This window comes from Bos mutus, chromosome 8, assembly GCF_027580195.1.
Source record: "Bos mutus isolate GX-2022 chromosome 8, NWIPB_WYAK_1.1, whole genome shotgun sequence".
Classification (NCBI taxonomy): domain Eukaryota; kingdom Metazoa; phylum Chordata; class Mammalia; order Artiodactyla; family Bovidae; genus Bos; species Bos mutus.
In genome coordinates, this window is record NC_091624.1 from 81,239,944 (window position 1) to 81,258,690 (window position 18,747).

The following is an 18,747-nucleotide window of genomic DNA, read 5'->3' on the forward strand; positions in this document are numbered from 1 at the left end:
TGGAACAAACCATACTCAAGCAATCTAAAAGAGTTTGGGAATATAGAAAATAAAGAAAAAGGAAAAAGCATCATTAAAAAAAGAGAAATGAAATAAATTCAGATATCCATATTCACAATAAATATAAACAGGTTAGACTCACTGAAGAACAGGCTCACAATCTGTATCTCAAAAATGAAAATGAGAGTTGTAAACAGTCTGATGTCAACCTATAATTTTTAATATATAGAATAATAATATATGCTACACATAAAAAGGTATTTATGTGATTTCATCATTACAACAATGAGTTATTGATAAAAGGACACGTTCTAAAATCAATTACAGTTATAGTTACTTTTAGGAGTGGACAGATGGAAGTGGTAGCTTTTGATTAGAGAGAGGTCAAAAGGTGACTTTAGCTTTCTCTACTTTTTTAAGGAAACTATAATTTTAGAATGTTTTAAAATGTCTAAAATGTTTAAAATGTATAAAAATTAATTGAGTTGAAGTATTTATGGATAAAGTGGTGAAATGCATGGTATTTTCTTCCAAAAAATGGAAGAGGACAGAAGAAATATGACTGGACATGAAACAGTGGCTATTAAAAGTGAATAGTGGATACATGAGGATTCACTATAATATACACATCATAAAATGTACATTATAAAGTTTTCATAAGGAATCTGTATTTGTACCATTAAAAGCAAATTTATTCTGATTTTCTGATGGCTAGAAGTACTGCTTCTAGTTTTACCAAGCCCTGTGAGATAAGAGCCTCCGAAGCAGATCTATGGCCCCGGATTAGCTAATTCCAAGTGAGACTGAGCAGCAGGGCAGGAAGTGATAAATGACTATTACTGTTCTACTTCCAAACACACACACAGAGCAAACTAAAACCCCACCACTGGAAATGACGGGTCAACCCAAGAGAGTACATAAATATAAATTTGTTTCAGTTGAAAGAAAACTTATCTTTCATGTATATGTAAATGATGATTCAATATTATGAAAAGTCACACAATATATTTAAGCTAAAATTATAATATGGGCAAATGGCATATTAATCCACATTTGGAAATACATAAATTATAATCATTACTCTGATCAGGAATCTACATACTCTAAACAAATTTGGTGATAATAATCATCTCATTCCTTTTCCTAGGAATTTTCTAATATGGAGAAAAGAACTTACTGAAAATACATATAGATATTAGGCTATTTAGTAACTTACAGACACACTTACACAACAATGTGTTTATACTAACAAACATTAACTTTATTTAATGTTCATTAACTTTATTTTGGTTTTGAAAGCTACTTCCTTTTATTTTTAAAACTGTTGGCCTGAAGTGAAAGGTTCATTGTCCTTTCAAAAGGTATAACATGTTCTGTCCTTAACTGCGGATTTCCTAAAAGCACAAAGATACTAATTTTATACAGACATTTTGCCAGATTCATATCCACTTCTAGAAACACACACATAAATTATATTTTGTGATGATTTTGAGTCAAGCTCCTTATTTATTGCTCACACTCAAAGATGAAGTCAATTTTATGATTGAAAGCAGCCTTAAAAAACACATAGGGCACAGACAAATGCAAGTTTGTGAAGGTCTGGTGAACTATAATTTAAAAAATAACTATAACAATTTAAACAATAAGAATCAGCAGTGTGTCTGGGATTAGAACCCCAGGCTGCTTTATTACTCAATTGACTTTTTGAAAGGCCGGACTTTTTTTAAATATACTACAAACCAATTAAGTTTATAGTCCGTTGTACTATATTCATTTCCTTCCTCCTCCATCATCCATCTATTTTTTTTTAAAGAACAACCAAGGAGACACACACATACACACTGCTAGAGAATTGGAGATTCCAATCCCTTCTCTTGGGCAACCATTTTTATGTATTTTCCATCCATTTTGTTCTCTCTTAAAACAATCACCCCTACAGGAAAGGGACCCTCTGCCCAAATCAACTCACACCAAATATGGTGACTCCGTAAAAAGATTTAGATGCTTCTGAGAATAAAGATTTAGCCTCTTCTGTGCTCTCATCCCCTAGCTAAACGCAGGAATTGAGGTTGGTGGGCAGTTTGCTCCTGTTTGCCACCACACTGTCAGTGTTGAGAGCCAAGCAGCAACAGGCTGGGCGCACTTCTTGGACAGAACCAGGCAGGGGAATCCCTCCAAGGGCTGCCCCTGCAGGCAAACAACACTGGGTCCACATCAGACTCCAGAGGCAGCCAGCTGTTCACACAGCACTCACTCCAGCCGTATAACTGAACTGAGGGAAACCAAAAATGGACAGGGGGATTAACTCTGCCACAGGATCCTCAGGTGTCATTCCTCTAGCTGGCAAAATCCACCAAAGAAAGTACTGCAGGCGCCTGCCTCCTGCCCTTTGCCTGCCTGGAACGAAGCAGTTCTCCAGTGGGCAGGGCCAATGGTGTCCCTGGTGCTTAGAAAAAGCACGAATACACAAAGCGTCCCCACAGGACCCTGTAACACGGCCCGGCAGCTGCCAGTCAGTTCTGTGTTAAGACTGACCAACTGCAAGAGGAGGTGATAGACGAAGCTCTGTCGTTCCTGGCTGCCCTCTCAGAGATGAGTTTGTGAGATCTCAGTAACAATACTGGCATATAACAAAACAATTGATGGCTTCGTCAGTTGTGACTCAATGATTCCTTAGGGAAAAGCCCTAAAGAACAGTAAAGAGAGACAGACTTTTCAACACAGATACACTGTGGAACTAGGAGATGGAAGGTCAGAATATCACAACCATACTGCTTCAACTTACCTCCCCATCCAACTAGTTCATGCTATTCATCAAAGGTCATCCAAGGGCTTTGCCCCATAATTTAAAAAATAACTCTACATCCACCATTCCCAAACAGTTTTTCCTGTTCTGGAATCTTTTCTACAAAAATTATGAAGCGTTGTCTATAATATCGCCACTTAGCTATCATTTAGCTGTAAGTACTAAACGTAGTTAGATATTTTTATTTTTCCCCATCAATCAGTGCTTCCTAAATTCCGTCTGTGGCTTTCATGATTTCCCTTTGCTGAATCTGGATGGAAACACAGACAACGTTTACAAACTTTAATCAGAAAAGGGCAGCCTCAAATTTCTAACAGGAAACCCTCTGGGAAGAAAACGGCATACTGAAATGTGACTTAACGTAGCTGTTTTTCTTTCCTAGACTATGCTTGTGGTGACTAGAGGTCTGCACCCATGTTGACTCAGTTACAACCCTTTGCTATGCTGAGAAATACCAGGCATGTGCTGAAAAGTACCAGGCATGTGCTGAGAAGGGCTCACGAAAGATCATGCTCTCTTGCTCTGAGTCCATTCTTTGCCATATTTGTCATGGAGCATTTAGAACCCTTAAGTTTAGCTGGCAGAAGAAACTAATGCATTTTTGCAATTATTAATGCTTAATAATTTCAAATATCTTATTTAAAGACATCAGAAAAGTTTGTGACCTTTTACCAAAACAACTTGTTAACACCTTATTTTGTTGATAAGGAGTAAAAGGTCAAAGAGATTACTAACTTTCCCAAGATTACATAACTCAGACCTTTTATTAAGCAATCCTATTTCTACAGCCATTATTATGCAGGGGCACTGTAAAGTTTACATAATAAAACATCAATAACTATCTGAAAGTTTCAACCAAAGGTAGTCTTAATTCATCTACAAGAGGATACGGGGGCAGAAGAAAAATGGAGAAATAATAAGCTTAAAAATCTTACTCCGTTAGATTGGGTGTCTATTAAATTCCCTAAACAATGAACTGTTTCATTTTCCATGTCATTTTGTGGATTTTTTTTTTTTAAAGCAACTTTATTGCTCAGGTACAAATTAACCACCAAATATTCTCTTAAAGAGCCAAAGGTTTCCTAATATATATTCACCACTGGAATATTTAAAATGCAGGTGTGTTGTAATCCACAACTAAGCCAATAATTTGTCATTTAAGACTGTTAAAATATGCTCTTCAATAACAACTGATAATAAAACTGTATATAAGAATTGGTTTCTGTTGCATCTAGTATAATAACTCTTCCATAAGTGAGTTTTTTAGACAATGAACTGGCATTTATTGTTACTCTTTGAAATGAAACCATTCATGAAATAGCTGTCATATATCCCTATCTTCTTAAACACAGCATATGTGCTTCACAAACATGCATATGTTTAAACCTACCAATAGCTGAATATTAGATATACCCACTTTCAAGTAAGAAAACTGAGGCTGAAAGATTGAAGTATTTTCTCCTATACTCATGAAGTATGTAAGCAACAGAGCTAACATTAAAAGCCAATCTGAGTTTGACTGACATGAAAGTCAAGTGCTTTCCACCAAATCATAGCTCTGTGCTCTAATAATACTACTACAGGAAAGAAAATAGCTACTTACCTTCAGATAAGTAGCCTCAAACAGCCATGCTTTCAGAGGTCCCAAACTGCTACTATAAGGCTCTCTTGAAAAAACATTCTTACCATTTCACTAGTTGAGATTCTGGGCAAGTTAACTTCTTGGAGCTGCTGTTGTAAAGTAAGCATTAACAGTAACATATGCAAAATGCCTAGAAGAAACAGGCATACAAAAGCCGCTGCTATCATTATTTCGTCTTCTAGTGTCTGCACCAACTCAATGGACATGAGCTTGGGTAAACTCCGGGAGTTGGTGATGGACAGGGAAGCCTGACGTGCTACAGTCCATGGGGTCGCAGAGTCAGACAGGACTGAGAGACTTAACTGAACTGAGTGTCTGCTGTTTCCAATTTGAACGTAACTCTTTAACAGGAGTGAAAATTTGATCATTTCTGACCTTGGTCTTGTAAGTTACACTATGTCTTATCTATGTAGTAAATAAAGCATTTAGCTTTAGGACAGCTTTCCCATTGCTGAAAAATACACGTACTTTTTGTACTACTGAAGATCCCACAAATCACTCGCTCTAAAATACTTCAAAGAAGTAGAAATGAACCCAAAGAAAGTGTAGTCCAAAATTCAGCTTAGTCAAATAACTGACACTTTAAAAAGTGTTAAGTTACCACCCAGAGGAGACAGACGGAGAGGGAATAGATGGGGTGTCTGACAAGACAGAGATAAACGAACAGGAAGAAAGGAAGAAGAAATATTGAGGTGAAGAAACTGAAAGGGGGAAGAAATAGAAAGCTGAAGGACAGCAAAGCAAGTTAGAAAGCCCTGAGAAAAGTCCTTAGCACTGGCCAGGCTAACAGGAGGTGGAGGGCGTGCTGACTAAGGTCACAGATGCCCAGAAGAACTGAATCATCTCCCTGCCAATGTAAAATCTGATCTCAAAGGAAGAACTGCAACTCAATCTTCCTGTATCCAAACACAGTAAAACTCATTACATTTGAGTCACTATCTTTTGAGTCAGTTATCAGAATCTCCTGAGATAAAGTATGTGAAAAAGTTTAGAAAATGGGAAGTTATAGAAGCAATGGCACCCCACTCCAATACTCTTGCCTGGAAAATCCCATGGACAGAGGAGCCTGGTAGGCTGCAGTCCATGGGGTCGATAAGAGTCGGACCTGACTGAGCAACTTCACTTTCACTTTTCACTTTCATGCATTGGAGAAGGAAATGGCAACCCACTCCAGTGTTCTTGCCTGGAGAATCCCAGGGACGGGGGAGCCTGGTGGGCTGCCATCTATGGGGTCGCACAGAGTCGGACACGACTGAAGCGACTTAGCAGAAGCATTAGGCATTATTATTAATATCAACGGTATTGGTATCAGAATGGCTGACTGATGCTGTTGTTTCCTATCCCTAACTTCAGAAAATCAATAACGATAAAAAATTATATATACACAGCACTATTTTAGCAAGTTTTAAATAAGCACTTACATTTCCCAAAGCATAAGGCACAGGTAGATTCAGCAGGCAGATACTTGCACCAGATACTTCCATTCTCATACAAATAAATACACACTTTCACATCTAATTTTGCATTCATAATTGTGTTTTTGTTTTTTTTAAGAAAGCCATCCTAAATTCTATAAACTTTAAGCCCCCCCTCAAAAAAAACAAACTGTACTATCTGCCTCTATCACTAAACCATATGGCAAAGAAAAATAAAGACAGGTACCTTGCTTCCAAGCTCTCAATTTTGTAGAAAACAGTACATAATTACACTGCAACAAGATGTGCTAAATTTTGGGAGAGTAAAAGGAACCAATGCTATCAGAATGAGTCAGAAAAAAAAACTGAGAACGTGACATGTGAATCGTCCTGAAAGACCTGCAACTTGGGATATGAGGGACAGCCAGGAGAGGGAATGGCATCTCTTATAAATGGAAAGACACCTGCTAAGACAACAAAGCCACATAATTTAATGACAGTGGCTCTGTAGCACAAGGCTGCCACGCTAGACAGGAGAGGAAAGCCATGTTTTCATGGCCTTCGTGGGACTTTGCCCTACAGGGGGAGAGCAGTGAATTTTAGATACATGGGGCAGGGGTGGCAGGGAAGAGGGGGAGTTACTAAAATTTGTTTTCTGGGGGAAAAAAAATCTGGCAATAGGCTACATAGTTCATCAAAAATAGAAAAGAACTAGGGATTTCCCTGGAGGTCCAGTGGTTAAGTCTCAGCGCTTCCAACATAAGGGGCCCAGGTTCCATCCTGCAAACTGAGGGTTCATGAGCCTCAACTGAAGATTCCTTACGGCATAACTAAGAAAAAATCCCACAATTCTCAACCAAATTGTGACCTGGCACAGCAAAAGAAATAAATAAATACGTTTTAAAAAATAGAAAAGAACTAATAATAGAACAAACAGACGTTAGGTTGTTAAAAACAGCCCAGACCTGGGGTAGGGTGGGGGGTGGAGGGGGGCGGGAATGCAGAAATGTGAGCAAGATTAATGACAAGAAACAAGAGAAGTGATACAGACACACACATTAGAGAGTATTACAAGGACCAATGACCACTAGTTGTGTGTGTGGGACAGGTGTAATGTTTGAATGACAGCAGCAGAGGTCAACTCTTAGCATTTCTAATCTGGGAAACTAAAATTACCAGAGCATCATTAGCTTAAAGAGCAGAAAAAGAAATGTCACTTAGAGAAAGGGGGTAGAAATGCATTCCTTTTGGGCATATTGAGCTTGAAATGTCTAGAAAACAGGAAATAATAGAATTTAGGCTCCATGAGGGTAGGAACTTTTATTTGTATTTTTAAATGTTGTTGATTTCTTTTTCTCACTGGACTATATCACCAGCCCCAGAAACAGTGGCTGGCCCAAAGTGGGCACTCAATAAATATTTGCTGAAAGAATGAATCAATTACATAAGTGAATCTAAGGAGAAAAAAATTTGAAAGTATAAATCAGGGAATCCTTGGCCTAAAGATGTTGCTGAAGATAAAGAAGATTAATCAGGGAGAAAATAGAGATTAAGGAGAGAACAGACTGGAACTCTGGGAAACACAGACATTTAAAAATAGAACATAAGAATTACTTTAGGAGTAAAAATCCATTAGAAGTAAGGGCTCTTCATGCTTTATCACTCTCAACAGGTACTTAAAAACTCCCACCAGGGCCAACACTCTAGGCCAAGTTACTGTTTATTTAGCTGACCCTAAATAAGGATCATCATTGACATCACATTTGACATCACTTTGGTTCCTATACCAATGTGATAACAAATGACTTATGGAAAGTGAAAGGCGCTCAGTTAAGTCCAACTCTTTGCAACCCCATAGACTATACAGTCTATGGAATTCTCCAGGCCAGAATACCGGAGTAGGTAGCTGTTCCCTTCTCCAGGGGATCTTCCCAACCCAGGGACCGAACCCAGGCCTCTGGCATTGCAGGCAGATTCTCTACCAGCTGAGACACAAGGCAAGTCCCTGACTTATGGAAAATAACCTTAATCAAGTCAAATTAAATACAGAAAATCAAAATATCTTAGACATCAAGCAATTATTTGTAAGAAAAATTCAAAATCCTAGTGGAATCAAAATATTCCAGCCAGATCCAAGATGAAATAATATCTACATACATGGAAAATCTGGGCTTTCCAGGGAGCTCAGTGGTAAAGAATTTGCCTACCAAAGCAAGAAACACAAGAGACACAGGTTCAATCCCTGAGGGAAAATCCCGTGGAGTAGGAAATGGCAACCCACTCTAGTACTCTTGCCTGGGAAATCCTACAGACAGAGGAGCCTGGTGGGCTACAGTCTACAGGGTCGCAAAGTGTTGGACACAACTGAGCACACACGCACGCAAAACATGGGGAAAAAAAAAATCTAAAAAATCAGTGATCAGGCTCTCTTATTTACCTCCATGCTGCTGCTGCTGCTAAGTCGTTTCAGCCGTGTCCAACTCTGTGTGACTCCATAGACGGCAGCCACTAGGCTGCCCCGTCCCTGGGATTCTCCAGGCAAGAACACTGGAGTGGGTTGCCATTTCCTTCTCCAATGCATGAAAGTGAAAAGTCAAAGTGAAGTTGCTCAGTCGTGTCCAACTCTTAGTGACCCCATGGACCACAGCCTACTAGACTCTTCCGTCCATGAGATTTTCCAGGCAAGAACACTGGAGTGGAGGGCCAGTGCCTTCTCTGACCTCCATACTAAACCAAAACAAATTCACCTCTAGATTGTCCATTAACTGAACAGGCAAACACTCAAAAATAAAGTCTGTCCATAGTAACTGAAACCAATGTTTTTCATAACCTGTACTAAAAGCTTTCTAGAGAGAATGCAGTATCCCTCTGACAGCAAAGAGATGCCACTCTCTAAACCAGCTGATACGCTCCTTAGGCAGTGGTAGTCTACACTGCTGAAGACACACTGAGGAAAATCAGTTGATAATTTCCATCATGCTGGCCAGATTCCAAGTGGCTCAGCTAAGGGAAAATTATACAAAGAAGTCAAAAGTAATATGAACCTACTCAAACACAAACCTTAGCCATATAAGATAAGTAAGTGTGGACCAATTCAATCCCCTCATTACTAATTCAGAAATAATTATAACAGGCTACACTATTTAGTTACCTTATGTAATTCCATAGGACTCACTAAGGCCATCCTAACAACCTGGTATTTTCTCTCTAAAAACAATTTAAAAGATCTTACTCTTTCAATAAACATGACTATTTGCTTCTTAATTAACCCATCTACTATTTAATCACATACATTAACTGTATTTTACTATGGCACTCAAAGGGCTGTTAAAAGTAAGATTATAAACCAACTTTTACTTTTGTAATAATCCAGAGAGTGCACCTGCTTTAATGGTGGTGTTCTGGGGTTTGTAGTTTTTGTTGTTACACAAAATTTCAATCAAGTGATGAGAAAGTAGCAACAAACATATACATGTTAAAAATGGCCTGAGAAATCTGAATGACCCCAGTAAGAATAACATGTTTTCATAAAATAATGACTATCCCTTCTCCAATTCCTGGTGTGTCCAATGATCTTAGGTGTAACATAAACCGGGGGGCAATTATTTGGATAATTCAGGCACCAAATTACTCCTTTGTTATCCAATTCACTATATGATTGTTACATAAAGTTGTCAAAAGAAGTAACCAATAAAACTTTCAAAAATTGTAAGAGCTACCAAAAATATGTACAAAGGTCAGGAGAACTAGGCAAGTACTCTGGAATAAAGCTCGGGGCTCAATACTAAGAGTGACTTCATAATGTCATATACAAAAGCTTGTGGAAAGCCTCAATACTCATGCAACTTTTTTTTTTAATTAGCGGACATCTTCAAAAATTAGAAAAATTTAAACCTCCTTATTTTACAATTTACTAGGCTTTTTTTTTAAACAAAACATAACTTACATATTTTGAAACTTCAACTAACATTAAATAAGGGTATTCAAATTTTATGTTGATCAAAAAGGGACAGGAATTTAAGAAGATAGAGTAAAACTATCAAATACAAAAGTCTGACTCAACACAGTTGAAACCAAACAAGCACACTACAAGACAACGAAGTATAAGAAAATCCTGAATTATTAAAAAAAAAAAAAAACTCTGAATGGTATATTCATACAATGAATTAATACTCAGCAATAAACAGTAAAAAAACACAAGTAAAGGCAACACGGATGAACCCAAAATAGAGTCAAAACAGTCAGACACAAAGAACACACTGTATGACTCCATCTATTTAAAGCTCTAGAGAATGCAAACTAATCTATAGTGACAGAAAGCAGATCAGTGGTTACTTGGAGATGGGGAAGTAGGCAAGGCAGGAAAGGATTACCAAGGGGCATGAAAAAAAATCTGCCAGGGATAGACATGCTCGGTCTTGACTGCCAGGATGTTTCACAAGGGCCAAAACCCAACAAGCTATACAATTTCAATACATGAAGTTTATCATATGTGAATTTTGATTATATTAATACCTCAGTAAAATACTTAAACAAGCCCTCCTCACTCCTTGAGAAAACGGGAGAGCCTAAACATCCTGAGTTTAGTACCCAACAGATATTCATTGAATTTAACAGAGCAGCCTAGGGAGAAAAATTCAGGCCAAGGGGGACTGTTTACACAGACAAAGATATTGATAGATATATGGCTATGGCTATAAACAAACAGCTGAGAAAAGAAAAGAAGCTAAAGGCAAAGGAGAAAAGGAAAGATACACGCATTTGAATGCAGAGTTCCAAAGAATAGCAAGGAGAGATAAGAAAGACTTCCTCAATGATCAGTGCAAAGAAATAGAGGAAAACAACAGAATGGAAAAGACTAGAGATCTCTTCAAGAAAATCAGAGATACCAAGGGAACATTTCATGCAAAGATGAGCACAAAAAAGGACAGAAATGGTATAAAACAAACAGAAGCAGAAGATATTAAGAAGAGGTGGCAAGAATACACAGAAGAACCATACAAAAAAGAAGTTCATGGCCCAGACAATCATGATGGTGTGATCACTCACCTAGAGCCACACATCCTGGAATGCAAAGTCAAGTGGGCCTTAGGAAGCATCACTACGAACAAAGTTAGCGGAGATGATGGAATTCCAGTTGAGCTATTTCACATTCTAAAAGATGACGCTGTGAAAGTGCTGCACTCAATATGCCTGCAAATCTGGCAAACTCAGCAGTGGCTACAGGACTGGGAAAGGTCAATTTTCATTCCAATCCCAAAGAAAGGCAATGCCAAAGACTGTTCAAACTACCACACAATTGCACTCATCTCACATGCTAGCAAAGCAATGCTCAAAATTATCCAAGCCAGGCTTCAACAGTACATGAACCATGAACTTCCAGATGTTCAAGCTGGATTTAGAAAAGGCAGAGGAACCAGAGATCAAATTGCCAACATCCGCTGGATCATCAAAAAAGCAACAGAGTTCCAGAAAAACATCTACTTTTCCTTTATTGCTACGCTAAAGCCTTTGACTGTGTGGATCACAACAAACTGTGGGAAATTCTTAAAGAGATGGGAATACCAGACCACCTGACCTGCCTCCTGAGAAACCGTATGCAGTTCAAGAAGTAACAGTTAGAACTGGACATGGAACAACAGACTGGTTCCAAATCAGAAAGGAGTACGTCAAGGCTGTGTATTGTCACCCTGCTTATTTAACTTCTATTCACAGTATTCATGCAAAATGCTGGGTTGGATGAAGCACAAGCTGGAATTGAGATTGCCGGGAGAAATATCAATACCTCAGATATGCAGATGACACCACCCTTATGGCAGAAAGCAAAGAAGAACTAATGAGTCTCTTGATGAAAGTGAAAGAGAACAGTGAAAAAGTTGGCTTAAAGCTCAACATTCAGAAAACTAAGATCATGGCATCCGGTCCAATCACTTTAGGCCAAATAGATGGGGAAACAATAGAAACAATGAGAGAGATTATTTTTATGGGCTCTAAAACTACTGCAGATGGTGACTACAGCCATGAAATTAAAAGACGCTTGCTCCTTGGAAGAAAAGCTATGATGAACCTAAACTGCATATTAAAAATCAGAGACATTACTCTGCCAACAAAGGTCCATCTAGTCAAAGCTATGGTTTTTCCAGTAGTCATGTATGGATGTGAGAGTTGGACTATAAAGAAAGCTGACTGATGAAGAATTGATGCTTTTGAACTGTGGTGTTGGAGAATACTCTTGAGAGTCCCTTGAACTGCAAGGAGATCCAACCAGTCCATCCTAAAGGAAATTAGTCCTGAATATTCATTTGAAGGACTGACGTTGAAGCTGAAGCTCCAATACTTTGGCCACCACTGTAAAAGACCCTGATGTTACCATCTTTCTAAATTCCATATATATGATGGTAACAATAACCCTGTGTACGAGACAGTAAAAGAGACACTGATGTATAGAACAGTCTTATGGACTCTGTGGGAGAGGGTGAGGGTGGGAAGATTTGGGAGAATGGCATTGAAACATGTAAAATATCATGTATGAAATGAAAAAAATAAATAAATAAATAAAAGACCCTGATGCTGGAAATGACTGAAGGCAGGAGGAAAAGGGGACAACGGAGGATGAGATGGTTGAATGGTATCACTGACGCAATGGACATGAATTTGAGTAGGCTCCAGGAGTTGGTAATGGACAGGGAAGCCTGGCTTGCCGCAGTCCATGGGGTCACAAAGAGTCAGACAGGACTGAGCAACTGAACTAATTGATAAGAGAGATAAATACACATAAATATATGTATATTCTGCAGATTTAATCAGTATAAAGAGGCATTCCAGCACTGCACTTTTTCTAAAAGGGAATGGCATGAATACATTCACCACTCCCAGATAAATCATGAATGAAGTAGCCAAGCAGGGGGTCAATGTCAGTCAAAACTTCACTGACTCCTATAGATGAGGCTCCTCCAGTGCTAAAGTAGGAAATAAATGTTGCCCAGAGGCAGACTTCATGTTTGACTTACTAAAACAAATTACCTTCAAAAGCCTGGGGTGGATGGGGGGAGAAAGACGGGATACTTGACTTAAACCTTTTCAACATTATCCAGTAAAGCCTCAGACAAACTGGACCTGTTGGTGAAGAGGAGAACTAGCAACATACAAGAGAAGCTAGCCATTCCTTGTATAGATCAGAGAGGACCTTTTCAACTGTAGAATAATCTTTAGTATTTATGGTTCTATTGTCACAGTTTTGTCAGTTTAGTGATGTCTTATAAGCAATGGATAACAGATTCCCATTATCATTTTTTTCAGCTAGGTCCCTGAAGCAAGGCATACTACTGCTGCTACTGCTGCTAAGTTGCTTCAGTCATGTCCGACTCTGTGCAACCCCATAGATGGCAGCCCACCAGGCTCCACCATCCCTGGGATTCTCCAGGCAAGAACACTGGAGTGGGCTGCCATTTCCTTCTCCAATGCATGAAAGTGAAAAGTGAAAGTGAAGTCTCTCAGTCATGTCCGACTTTTAGCCACCCCATGGACTGCAGCCTACCAGGCTCCTCTGTCCATGGGATTTTCCAGGCAAGAGTACTGGAGTGGGGTGCCATTGCCTTCTCCGAAGGCATACTAGGGCCCACCTAATTACATATTGTAAAGTTAATCCAAAATTAACTATATAGGTCTATAAAAACATTTACTTTTAAGCCCAGATCAAGATTTAAACACGCCTTCTCCACTGGCATCCTGTGTACCACATGATGCTCAGCCATATTATACCTCTTTAAAGAGTCAAGAGACACTGCTTCTAACGGATGCTGTTAATGTCAATTCAAATGTATGGATGTTTAATAATCTCAAATTATCCTCACTGAGAAGAATGACAATTAGTGAAAACTACTGATCAACAGTTGTACTTGTTCATTTGTATATCAAAACAAGCTGGGCGTCCTCATTTCACAAAATACTTGTTTTCTTTAGGGAGGGATAGCACCTAGGTGTGGAGAAGGCAATGGCACCCCACTCCAGTACTCTTGCCTGGAGAATCCCAGGGATAGGGAGCCTGGTGGGCTGCCGTCTATGGGGTCACACAGAGTCGGACACGACTGAAGCCACTTAGCAGCAGCAGCAGCAGCACCTAGGTGAGAGAACTATAGCTAAGTTTTCAGTTTCTTTGCACCTGTCTATGTCATCCATATTTTTCAATGTGCTTTCTTAATCATCAAAGTAAGTCACTAAAAGAAAAAACTATCTTATGTTTTAAAACATAAGTAATAAAGTAAATGGAAAGCATTCCTAAATGTATTCTTACTGTCAACATTAAATCATCAGCACAAGCGAAATAGGTTTTTCCTTAAGTTTTTGTTTTGTTTTTTTGTTGTCTAGTAACTGATGTTTCTGTTTTATTTCCTTTCTCATAAGTGTTTTACTTTTCACTTTCCCCTCCTGCATTTATTTATTTATAGCACCTCAGATATGGAGGTAGACTGGTTTACAACAGCATAATAATGAATGCTGATTTTGCAGATGTAAATAAAACTAAAAGGAAGATATAGATAACAATTCCCTAGACCAAACAAATTTAACCACCACAGTCAAGAAGAAAAAAAGCAGGAATTTAAGTATTGTTTTACCTTTTTTAAAAAAAAAACTCAGCTCTCCAAGAACTGCTTTAACATTTCTCTAACAAATATAATTTCATCACTTCAAAAAAGTTTTTTTATTTTATGATATAGGATATAAATTACTTTTTAAATTATATTTTTTCAAAATGGAGAATAAATTTCTGGGGGAAAAAGACTATGCCAAATATTTGCCCACAAAAATGTGCACAGGATATACACACAATTGTCAGGCCAATATAATCTAAATAACAAATTATACTGTTTTAATCACACTCCAAAAGCATCACGAGATGCTGACAATGCTAATAGTTCATCTTTGCCAAATTTAATGTTTTACTCATTTTGTGAGAGAAAAAATATTTTAAGAAAACTGATGCTTTTATGAAACACTTAAAACGAATTCTGTCTACAAAAAGAAAAGGCCAATTTCCCAGTGAACATCAGAAGAGACAAAATGAGTGGCCTCAGACCAAAGATAAAATACCCTTTTCCTCACATAACAGTTTTCCTTTCTTTCCAAACATCAAATTACCACAGTAATGCTTAGTTACACCACTATAGCAGCCTCCTACAGGACTTCCCTCCCTGACTCCGAAACAGTCCAGTGTTTCAAGGTCTCACGAGTTTACAACCTACAGTCTGAGAGAGCCTTACGGTGTCTGTAAGAATCTATCATGAATTGTGGGTCCCCCCAAATTTATATGCTGAAGTTCTAACCTCCAGTACTTCAGAATGTGACAGTAATCTTCTGGAACGTTGTGTTTATTTTGTGCTCTCTCCAGTGCCTAATTCAGTTTCTCATATCTCCTAATCTATTACTATCTACTCAATGAATGACTATCTTAGACCTTCTTGGGAAGTATCTCACAGGAAAGCAAGGATATCAGTTTTCTCTATCTAGAAACAGTTCATCTCCTTATTCTTAGCTGCCCATGTGGAAAATGAAAGTGAAGTCGCTCAGTCGTGTCCCACTCTTTGTGACTCCATGGACTACCAGGCTCCTCATCCATGGAATTTTCCAGGCAAGGAATCTACAGTGGGTGGCCATTTCCTTTTCCAGGGGATCTTCCAGACCCAGGGATCGAACCCCGGTCTCCTGCACTGCAGGCATTCTCTTTACTGTCTGGGCCACTAGGGAAGCCCCACCCATGTGGAATCCACTATAATTATTTAAGCACAGTATATCAACTTCACCATACTACATGTCATTTCCAATTGTATTTATACTGATGCTCTTTTATGCAGGAAACTAATTTACAAGACAAAATAATTCCATTCTTGTTATAAAGATGGGGTTGATAATGTTATGTAACAATGTATTAATAACAATATCAAATGAACTGCTACTTTAGGCCAAATGTGTTTTAAGAGCACATGTGACTGTTTAGAAAATACAACTGGTGCTATATCATCATTCACATGCACCATCAAGCTGTCCTGAATTGTACAGGAAGGTGTTTACTTCTTCACTCAATTACAGAATCTTTGGCTGATAGATGTGTATCTTGCTCTAATAACATATAGGGACATTTCCAATCCAATATGTTATCTCTGCCCAAAGATCTTTTGTGAAAAGCACAGAGGGCTTTGTGCATATTGTAAATATACAAAATGGAGCAACTCAACCTGAATCAAGTCTATGACATCAGATTTCAGATGTAATCTGGAGAAAATCATCTGCTCTTAACGCAGGACAGTATCTTCCAGGCAATTCATTGCTACTCTCCAGCTTCAAATCCCTTAATCTAAACCCTAGACAATGGGTGCATTTCTTTGGAAAGCAGAGCCCCTCCACCACAGCAGCTGAAGACCTGAATCAATGTGAAATTACATTTCAAAGTGAGTGAAGTGAAGTCGCTCAGTCGTGTCCGACCCTCAGCGACCCCATGGACTGCAACCTTCCAGGCTCCTCCGTCCATGGGATTTTCCAGGCAAGAGTGCTGGAGTGGGGTGCCATTGTCTTCTCCAAATTACATTTCAAGGCCTTCCATAAATATCTCAGAGCACCAAGCCTTGCAGACATGTAGTCAACTCTGGGGACAGCCTCTACTCTGACACCGTATTTATGCATTCAAAAGTTACCTAACACACAAAGAGGACTGCAGGGACCACACAGGGCACTGCCTACATGCCAGAAATTTGGAACACAACAAAACCTGACTTCCACCTCTCCCTTCCCCAGCAACAACCACCACTGCGCTCAGGCAATACAATGAAGTGTGTTAAAGGAAGAAAGGAAACCAGAAACAAGTGAAGGGAAAAGAAATACTGAAAAGAGCCAAGGAAACGGGAGGGAAGGTATCACATGTGAGCAATCTAGTAGTAATACGTTGAGATAAACTTCATCGATTTTTTGTTTGTTTTACAAATAAGGTAGGCAAGACGAGCGATGATGAGTCAAGGAGCCCCCTAAAATACCTTTGTGTAAGTGACAACTCACTTGTGGAAAGGAATTTATGACACCCCCCAACCTCTGCTTCTCTCTACATAAATAAAGATATAGTTATCAAAACTGCTCAGGTAGCAGAGTAACTAGAAGTCACCAGAACTCACTGCAGAACACCCTGAGATATAGCTATCTATATTAAACTTAAAATAACTAAATATATAGTTTCTGCTCATCAGAAACCCTACTTTAGGCTAGATTCTAAAAAAGAAAGATGCCAAAAGGTTAAGAAAACTTTTTGAGAGTGAAACATGGAAATGAGAAAATCCAACACATTAACTTGTCCAACTACTGGGGAACAGTCTGCCATTTCCTAGGATACCAGAAACAGGACTTAAAAGGCAATGAAATTAAACAATACACTCATCACAAGAGGGAGTATGTAAGAGATACTTCTGAAGCCTGATCTTGATTGGCAACTTTTTCTGTAAAGTAAGACAGTAAACTTTTCAGACTCTGAAGGCTATCCATCTCTATCTCAACTATGCAACCAGTCAACTATGTCACTGCTTCTGTGAAAGCAGATACCAACAGTAAGAATGCATCACAGACAAAAGGAATGAATGTGGCTGTGCTCCAATTAAACTTTATGGGCACTGAAATGTGATTTTCATGTAATTTTCACGTCATGAAATGTTATTCTTTTGATTGTGTTTTTCGACCATTTAAAAGTGTACAAACCATCCAAAGCTCTTAAACTTTAGGGGAAAAAAACAGGCTGCGGCAGAAAGATTTGGCCCATGGCCCTTAAGTTTACAAATCTCTGCTTTTAAGGATTTTCCTGTCAACTGTGAGGAGCAGAGTGTGCAGTACAGCCCAGTCTAGATAAATGTCGCCCATGTGTAAACTAGCCCATTAGCAAGCAGGAAATCTGGGCACCCCAGACAAAATTATCTCCACCACCCTCCAAAGCTTCCAGCCCCTCCCTCAGGCAAGAGTGCAGGTGCATTCATCTTGAGCTTGGCATTGCATTAGAACTCTAGCCAAGGAACTTCAAGTTTTGTGGGGTTTTTTAATTCAACTGCCTAAATTCTACCAAGGGCTAAAGCAAGTATTAAGAAAATTTAGATGATGCAATTCTTACATAAAGTTCACTTTAGTCACCTATACCCAAATGTACATGTAATCCTGAAATCCCACTGCCATCACCTTGTAAGTTTTTCAGACTAGATATTATTTATTCTTAAAAGGCAACCTAAATGAGAAATGTCCAGAGAAACACAAAAAGGGATGTTTACGCCACAGCTGTCCAACAAAGCCGGATGACAAGTTTGGCCACTTTTCAGATTATTCCCCTCTCGACATCAAAAGAACTTGGGAGAGGTTTCCTTCTAGGCCGGGGAAAGTAAGGACCTCTCATCTGGTATCTCTGAAACACTAGCTGCCACCCGCTCCCATTCCGCCCACAGCACATAGCGCCCATACCCAGGTTCTGCCCTAGCAGAGCGACCTCAGCAACCCCAGCCGCGGAGATGGAGGGAGACGTCCCGCCTCCCTCGACTCGCCCCCGGACACTGAGCAGAGTCGGCCACCCTCGGCCTTCGCACGGCCCCTCCTCCTCTCCGCAGTCCCAGCTTGAATTTCCACGCGATCTACAGGAAAGAATAGCCTAGCCTTTGTGCCTCCGTAAGAACGCAAGCAAGAATTTACACCATCACCACCGGTGAAACAAACATACACGCACAGCGTATTCAGAGCAGCGCTTCCCTAGAAACATCCGGCATCCCGAGGCTGCGAAATTGCAGACAAAGGCGCCCCACTGGCGCGGGCTGGGGGTGGGGGGGCAGAGTGGAAGGAGGAGAGAGCAAAATGCGCCCATCAACGCGGACACG

At 39.3% G+C, this 18,747-nt stretch overlaps 1 protein-coding gene across 14 annotated transcripts in view; it reads right to left on the reverse strand.

Annotated features, from left to right (window-relative positions):
- Positions 1 to 18,747, reverse strand: part of MPDZ (multiple PDZ domain crumbs cell polarity complex component) — a 172,210-nt gene that overhangs the window by 152,769 nt on the left and 694 nt on the right. The window contains exon 1 of one of the 14 annotated variants that reach the window (XM_070375885.1): positions 6,111 to 6,135. The exons of the other annotated variants lie outside the window; for them this stretch is intronic. The gene's annotated coding sequence lies outside the window, so the exon portion shown is untranslated. Of the gene's footprint in view, positions 1 to 6,110; positions 6,136 to 18,747 lie in introns of those variants that run through there. 14 annotated transcript variants of the gene reach the window in all.